Source organism: Triticum dicoccoides, chromosome 4B (assembly GCF_002162155.2).
Source record: "Triticum dicoccoides isolate Atlit2015 ecotype Zavitan chromosome 4B, WEW_v2.0, whole genome shotgun sequence".
In the NCBI taxonomy this organism is placed as follows: Eukaryota; Viridiplantae; Streptophyta; class Magnoliopsida; order Poales; family Poaceae; genus Triticum; species Triticum dicoccoides.
Genome location: NC_041387.1, coordinates 336403721 through 336412798, shown reverse-complemented (window position 1 = coordinate 336412798; position 9078 = coordinate 336403721).

The window sequence follows — 9078 nt, the reverse complement described above, 5'->3', positions numbered from 1 at the left end:
GGGTAAGCACAGGAGCCAGGCAACCCGGCTTGGCCGAAACTTAAGTCATATCGATGCATATAATGGTGATCAAAAGGTACATGCGGAAGTGTGACACATGTGGTGGGCATGAAGCCCATATAAATAAGCTTCTGTTGAAGAAGCCCCCGGGTATAATGAGTGCTAGGAGCACATCAAGTGTGTGCGAACAATGCGCAAATCAGCCTATCAAAGGTATTGAAAAAAGTGGGAAGAAGGAGGGGGACAAGAGACAGTGAAAATGTAAAAAGGTGGACGGAGGAGTGAGACGAACTCTGAGTCCGGCGTTAGGCATAGAATCTTCAGAGACGGGCTTCGTTCCATGGGTTCGGCTCGAGTCGGTTGTCAGATGCGTTACGTAGACGGTATGCTCCGCCGGTCAGGACTTGGTCAATGATGAAGGGACCTTCCCACTTGGGCTTAAGTTTGTCCTTTTTCTTGTCCGGCAGGCGTAGAACAAGTTCGCCAACATTGTAAGTTTTGGCCCGTACTTCTCTGCTTTGATATCTTCGAGCCTGCTGCTGATAGAATGCGGAACGAGCTTTTGCCACGTCCCGCTCCTCCTCTAAGGTGTCCAAACCGTCCTGCCAATCCAACTTGGCTTCTCTTTCTTCGTACATGCGCACGCGAGGTGAGTCATGAATTATATCGCAGGGCAGAACTGCCTCTGCACCGTACACCATAAAAAATGGTGTGAATCCGGTAGTGCGGTTTGGCGTGGTCCGCAGCCCCCAGAGTACGGAGTCGAGATCCTCTACCCAGTGCGTGTTAGATTCCTTGAGGGACCGCACTAATCTGGGTTTAATGCCGCTCATGATTAGACCATTTGCTCGCTCGACTTGACCGTTAGTTTGGGGGTGATAGACTGAAGCATAGTCGAGCTTGATGCCCATGTTTTTGCACCAGAGTTTAACCTCGTCGGCCGTGAAATTCGTGCCGTTATCAGTGATGATGCTGTGGGGACGCCAAAACGGTGTACTACCCCGGATATGAAGTCTATCACAGGTCCGGATTCTGCTGTTTTAACCGGCTTGGCCTCTATCCATTTGGTGAATTTGTCCACCATGACCAATAAGTATTTGTGCTTGTGGGTTCCCCCTTTAAGGGGTCCAACCATGTCAAGCCCCCAGACCACGAATGGCCAGGTGATGGGTATAGTTTTGAGGGCGGTGGGTGGCATGTGGCTCTGATTAGCAAAGAGCTGGCAACTGACGCATCGTTGGACTAAGTCCTGAGCATCTGCCCGGGCTGTTGGCCAATAAAATCCTGTACGGAAGGCCTTGCCTACAAGGGCCCGAGCTGCAGTGTGGTGCCCGCCGAGTCCGGGTGAATTTCAGCCAGGAGATTTCGCCCTTCCTCTTCGGAGATACACCTTTGAAGGACTCCAGTTGTGCTTCTCTTATAAAGTTCTCCCTCATGGACCTTGTAGGCTTTAGATCGCCGAACTATGCAGCGGGCCTAATTTTGGTCTTTGGGAAGTTCCTGCCTGATTAAGTAGGCTAGGAATGGTTCCGTCCACGGGGCAATTACTGCCATTATTTCGTGGGCTGAAGGTGTTATTTCATTGGCTGAGCCGCCGATTGTGTCAGAATGGTCTGAGTTAGGTGATGCAGCTGGTTCCGGATTGTTATTTCCGGACTCCTCTTCCCATAATACGGATGGCTTAAAGAGCCGTTCCAGGAAGATGTTTGGAGGGACGGCGTCGCGTTTTGCGCCAATGCGTGCCAACACGTCTGCTGCCTGGTTGTTATCCCGGGCTACATGGTGGAATTCGAGTCCTTCGAACCGAGCTGACATTTTTAGGACGGCGTTGCGGTAGGCTGCCATTTTCGGATCTTTGGCGTCAAAGTCTCCATTTATTTGGGATATTGCAAGGTTTGAATCCCCGCGCACCTCTAGGCGTTGAATGCCCATGGAGATTGCCATCCGGAGGCCAGGTAGAAGGGCCTCGTATTCGGCTGCGTTGTTGGAGTCCATGTACATTATTTGAAGTATGTATTGGACTGTGTCTCCGGTTGGGGACATCAAGACGACGCCAGCCCCCAAGCCAGCCAACATTTTGGATCCGTCGAAATGCATGATCCAATTGGAGTACGCGCCGTACTCTTTAGGGAGTTCGGCTTCGGTCCATTCGGCGACGAAGTCAGCCAGAACTTGCGACTTTATAGCTCGCCGTGGTTTGTAGGTTATGTCAAATGGTAAGAGCTCAATGGCCCATTTTGCAATCCTGCCCGTTGCGTCGCGATTGTTTATAATATCGTTGAGAGGTACTTCGGAGGCCATCGTCATGGAACACTCTTGAAAGTAGTGTCGCAGCTTCCGGGATGCCATGAACACCGCATACGCTATCTTTTGATAATGTGGGTACCGGGACTTGCATGGAGTTAAGACAGTGGATACGTAGTACACTGGTTTTTGAAGAGGGAATCTGTGCCCTTCTGTTTCTCGTTCGACGACGAGTACTGTGCTGACAACCTGATGTGTTGCTGCGATATATAATAACATAGGTTCGCCCAGGTTGGGCGCGGCCAGGACCGGATTTGTTGCCAGTATGGCCTTTATTTCTTCGAGTCCGGCCATGGCAGCATCCGCCCATTCGAAGTGTTCGATGCGCCGGAGGAGGCGATAGAGGGGCAGAGCCTTTTCTCCCAAACGGGAGATGAAGCGGCTTAGAGCCGCTACGCATCCAGTTAGTTTTTGAATTTGCTTGAGGTCTTTTGGGATATCCAATTGTGACAGAGCTCGGTTCTTGGCTGGGTTTGCTTCAATTCCTCTACCGGATACAATGAAGCCCAAAAGCTTTCCGGCTGGTACTCCGAAGACACATTTTTCCGGGTTGAGCTTAATGTCATATGCTCGGAGGTTGTCGAATGTCACCCTCAAGTCGTCTACTAGAGTTTCGACGTGTTTGGTCTTGACAACCACATCGTCTACGTATGCCTCTACTGTTTTGCCTATCTGGGTAGCCAGACATGTCTGAATCATGCGCTGATATGTTGCGCCGGCGTTTTTGAGTCCGAAGGGCATTGTGTTGAAGCAGAATGGCCCATATGGAGTAATGAATGCCATTGCAGCCTGGTCTTTTTCCGCCATCTTGATTTGATGGTATCCGGAGTATGCGTCAAGGAAGCACAATGAATCGTGCCCTGCGGTAGCATCGATGATTTGGTCGATGCGAGGGAGAGGGAAAGGGTCCTTTGGACAGGCCTTGTTAAGGTCTTTGAAATTGACGCAAAGGCGCCAGGATTTGTCCTTTTTTGGTACCATTACTAGGTTGGCTAGCCAGTCCGGATGTTTTATATCTCTGATGAATTCGGCTTCTAAGAGTTTGGCTAGCTCCTCTCCCATTGCCTGTCTTTTGGGTTTGGAAAACCGCCAAAGAGCTTGTTTGACTGGCTTGAATCCTTTTAGGATATTAAGGCTGTGCTCTGCCAGCCTGCGTGGGATTCCTGGCATGTCTGAAGGGTGCCAGGCAAAAATGTCCCAATTTTCCCGAAAGAATTCTCGTAGTGCGGCTTCTACATCAGGATTTAATTGTGCCCCAATGGAGGCCGTCTTTGTGGGGTCCGTTGGATGGACCTGAAATTTGACTATTTCGTCTGCTGGTTTAAAAGAGGTGGACTTGGACCTCTTATCGAGTATCACATCGTCCCTATCCACCATGGAGCGCAGCGCAGTTAGTTCCTATGCCGCTAGGGCTTCGGATAATGCCTCTAGGGCCAGTACAGCTGTCTTATTTTCAGCGTGGAGTGCTGTATCTGGATCACTGGCGAGAGTGATTATTCTATTGGGTCTGGGCATTTTGAGCTTCATGTACCCGTAATGGGGTATAGCTTGGAAGATTGTGAATGCCTCTCACCCTAACAAGGCGTGATATCCACTGCCGAATGGGGCCACTTGGAACGTGACCTCTTCGGACCTGTAATTGTCCGGCGAGCCGAACACTACATCTAGTGTGATTTTTCCTGTGCAACATACTTCTCGACTATGGATTATTCCCCTGAAGGTTGTGCTGCTTCGCTCAATGCGGCTCCAGTCAATTTCCATTTTTTGAAGGGTTTCTTCATAGATGAGGTTTAATCCGCTGCCGCCATCCATGAGTAGCTTGGTAAGACGAAAGTTGTCCATTATCGGACTGAGGACCAATGCGGCTGGTGCTCTAGCTGTTCAGAATTTAGGTTCGTCGCTGGCATTGAAGGTGATAGCCGTGTCACTCCATGGATTTGTTGTTGCTACTCGGTAGACTTCGACGAGGCTGCGGATTGTTCGTTTCTGCATGTTATTTGATGCGAAAGTCTCGAAGACTGTTAATACCGTACTGGTACTGCTGGGCTGGTTGCCTGGGGCTAAAAAGCCTTCGCCACTTTTGGCCACCTGCCGTAGTATCCAACATGCTCGAAGGCTATGTGTTGGAGTGGCGCCCTCCATACTGTGGATTTTGCAGGGTCCGTTGAGCCATCCCTCCAGTACGGTTCCGTACCCTTTAGGGGTTTTTTGCTTCTTGGTTTTTAACCCGGGCGCTTGAGTATGACGCACCCTTTTACTTCGGACTGGGGCTGTATTCAGGGCCGGATTGTCCCAAAACCTAGTTTCGGTTTTCCAAGCACTCTCCATCGCGCAGTATTTTTGTACAATGGTCGCTAGGTCGGTGAAGCGTGTAACTTCGCGATGACTGATGGCGTTTATGATTCCCTTGTCCGTGCAATTGTTGCAGAAAATTGAAATCGCGCTTTCTTCACGGCAGTCCATTATCCTGTTCATAACCAGGAGGAATCTGGCCCAGTAATGATGTACTGTTTCATCGGGCTCTTGCCGTATTTGAGATAGATCGCTTATGTTTGGGTGGGCGGGTGGAATTAAGTTCGGAACCCCGCCCGATCTGAGGCTCAAAGGCCAAGAAGCTTCCGGATTTGGAAGCTTGGTTTGTTGGATGCTTTCCAACAAATCTGGTCTAGTGCCTGACTTTAGGTTCAGTATTTGATTGGCGTCCGTCCCTCCGCGGGAATCCGGCATGGAGGGATCGGGAATCCTGACATAGTTGGTTTTTAACATAGAAGAAGAGTCGCCGTATTGTTCCTCTACCACAACAACGTGGTGGGTAACCTGGGGAGAGTTAATTTCTCTTAGATTGGTTTTAAGCCCAATCTGATCGTAGTCGGTAGCGACTCCCAGGGCGGCGATGCGATCCAAGAGCCCATTTACGGAGGAGAGCTCAATCGCATCTAGCTGCTCGGCGAATTCCGAGCTAACGTGAAGACCGCTTTTAATGACCGGAGAGGTCATTGTCGGAGCGGTGGCCGAACAGGCGGTCATAAGAAAACCGCCTAGCCGGATAGTCTGGCCGGCGACCAAAGCTCCCTTGACGACGACGACGTCTTTAAAGACGGGAAAAGGCATCCTTCCTGATGGCGACGGCACAGAGGAACTCTCAATGAAAGCACCAATGTCGGTGTCAAAACCGTCGGATCTCGGGTAGGGGGTCCCGAACTGTGCGTCTAGGCGGATGGTAACAGGAGACAAGGGACACGATGTTTTACCCAGGTTTGGGCCCTCTTGATGGAGGTAAAACCCTATGTCCTGCTTGATTAATATTGATGATGTGTGTTACAAGAGTGGATCTACCACGAGATCAAGGAGGCTAAACCCTAGAAGCTAGCCTATGGTATGATTGTTGTTCGTCCTACGGACTAAAGCCATCCGGTTTATATAGACACCGGAGAGGGCTAGGGTTACACAGAGTCGATTACAATGATAGGAGATCTACATATCCGTATCGCCAAGCTTGCCTTCCACGCCAAGGAAAGTCCCATCCGGACACGGGACAAAGTCTTCAATCTTGTATCTTCATAGTCTTGGAGTCCGGCCGATGATGATAGTTCGGCTATCCGGACACCCCCTAGTCCAGGACTCCCTCAAGGGGAAAGGAGCAAGGGAGGGGGCGCGCCCCCCCAAGCCCAATCCGAATTGGGAGGGGGGCCAGCCCCCCCTTTCCTTCCTCCCTCCTTCCTCTTCCTTCCCTCTCCTTGTCCTAATAGGAAAGGGGGGAGTCCTACTCTTGATGGGAGTTGGACTCCCCCCTAGGGCGCGCCACCCCCCTTGGCCGGCCCCCTCCTCCACTCCTTTATATACGGGGGAGGGGGCACCCCATAGGGACAACAATTGATCTCTTGATCTCTTAGCCGTGTGCGTTGCCCCCCCTCCACCAAAGTCCTCCTCGATAATATTGTAGCGGTGCTTAGGCGAAGCCTTGCAACGGTAGAACATCAAGATCGTCACCACGCCGTCGTGCTGACGGAACTCTCCCTTGACACTCGGCTGGATCGGAGTTCGAGGGACGTCATCGAGCTGAACGTGTGCTAAAACTCGGAGGTGCCGTAGTTTCGGTGCTTGATCGGTCGGGCCGTGAAGACGTATGACTACATCAACCGCGTTGTTCTAACGCTTCCGCTTTCGGTCTACGAGGGTACATGGACAACACTCTACCCTCTCGTTGATATGCATCACCATGATCTTGCGTGTGCGTAGGAATTTTTTTGAAATTACTACGTTTCCTAACAGTGGCATCCGAGCCTGGTTTTATGCATAGATGTTATATGCACGAGTAGAACACAAGTGAGTTGTGAGTGATACAAGTCATACTGCTTACCAGCATGTCATACTTTGGTTCGGCGGTTTTGTTGGATGAAGCGGCCCGGACCGACAATACGCGTACGCTTATGCGAGACTGGTTCTACCGACATGCTTTGCACACAGTTGGCTGGCGGGTGTCTGTTTCTCCAACTTTAGTCGAACTGAGTGTGGCTACGCCAGGTCCTTGCGAAGGTTAAAACAACACTAACTTGACGAACTATCATTGTGGTTTTGATGCGTAGGTAAGAACAGTTCTTGCTCAGCCTGTAGCAGCCACGTAAAATTTGCAACAACAAAGTAGAGGACGTCTAACTTGTTTTTGCAGGGCATGTTGTGATGTGATATGGTCAAGACGTGATGCTATATTTTATTGTATGAGATGATCATGTTTTGTCAGCAACTTGCAGGAGCCATATGGTTGTCGCTTTATTGTATGAAATGCAAGCGCCCTGTACTTGCTTTACTTTATCACTAAGTGGTAGTGATAGTCATAGAAGCAATAGATGGCATAATGACAACGATGTTACGATGGAGATCAAGGTGTCGCGCCGGTGACGATGGTGATCACAATGGTGCTTCAGAGATGGAGATCACAAGCACAAGATGATGATGTCCATATCATATCACGTATATTGATTGCATGTGATGTTTATCCTTTATGCATCTTATCTTGCTTTGATTGACGGTAGCATTTTAGATGATCTCTCACTAATTATCAAGAAGTGTTCTCCCTGAGTATGCACCGTTGCAAAAGTTCTTTGTGCTGAGACACCACGTGATGATCGGGTGTGATAGGCTCTACGTTCAAATACAACGGGTGCAAAACAGTTGCACACGTAGAATACTCAGGTTAAACTTGACGAGCCTAGCATATACAGATATGGCCTCGGAACATGGAGACCGAAAGGTCAAGCGTGAATCATATAGTAGATATGATCAACATAGTGATGTTCACCATTGAAAACTACTCCATCTCACGTGATGATCGGACATGGTTTAGTTGATTTGGATCACGTGATCACTTAGATGACTAGAGAGATGTGTGTCTAAGTGGGAGTTCTTTAGTAATATGATTAATTGCACTTAAATTTATCATGAACTTAGTACCTGATAGTATTTTGCTTGTCTATGTTTGTTGTAGATAGATGGCTCGTGCTGTTGTTCCGTTGAATTTTAACGCGTTCCTTGAGAAAGCTAAGTTGAAAGATGATGGTAGCAATTACACGGACTAGGTACGTAACTTGAGGATTATCCTCATTGCTGCACAGAAGAATTACGTCCTGGAAGCACCGCTGGGTGCTAGGCCTGCTGCAGATGCAACTGACAACGTTAAGAACGTCTGGCAGAGCAAAGCTGATGACTACTCGATAGTTCAGTGTGCCATGCTTTACGGCTTAGAACCGGGACTTCAACGACATTTTGAATGTCATGGAGCATATGAGATGTTCCAGGAGTTGAAGTTAATATTTCAAGCAAATGCCTGGATTGAGAGATATGAAGTCTCCAATAAGTTCTATAGCTGCAAGATGGAGGAGAATAGTTCTGTCAGTGAACATATAGTCAAAATGTCTGGGTATAATAATCACTTGATTCAACTGGGAGTTAATCTTCCCGATGATAGTGTCATTGACAGAATTCTTGAATCACTGCCACCAAGCTACAAGAGCTTCGTGATGAACTATAATATGCAAGGGATGGACAAGACTATTCCCGAGCTCTTCGCAATGCTAAAGGCTGCGGAGGTAGAAATCAAGAAGGAGCATCAAGTGTTGATGGTCAATAAGACCACCAGTTTCAATGAAAAGGGTGAAGGGAAGAAGAAGGGGAACTTCAAAAAGAACATCAAACAAGTTGCTGCTCAAGAGAAGAAACCCAAATCTGGACCTAAGCCTGAGACTGAGTGCTTCTACTGCAAACAGACTGGACACTGGAAGCGGAACTGCCCCAAGTATTTGGAGGATAAGAAGGATGGCAAGGTGAACAAAGGTATATGTGATATACATGTTATTGATGTGTACCTTACTAATGCTCGCAGTAGCACCTGGGTATTTGATACTGGTTCTGTTGCTAACATTTGCAACTCGAAACAGGGACTACAGATTAAGCGAAGATTGGCTAAGGATGAGGTGACGATGCGCGTGGGAAATGGTTCCAAAGTTGATGTGATCGCGGTCGGCACGCTACCTCTACATCTACCTTCGGGATTAGTTTTAGACCTGAATAATTGTTATTTGGTGCCAGCGTTGAGCATGGACATTATATCTGGATCTTGTTTGATGCGAGACTGTTATTCATTTAAATCAGAGAATAATGGTTGTTCTATTTATATGTGTAATATCTTTTATGGTCATGCACCCTTGAAGAGTGGTCTATTTTTATTAAATCCCGATAGTAGTGATACACATATTCATAATGTTGAAGCCAAAAGAT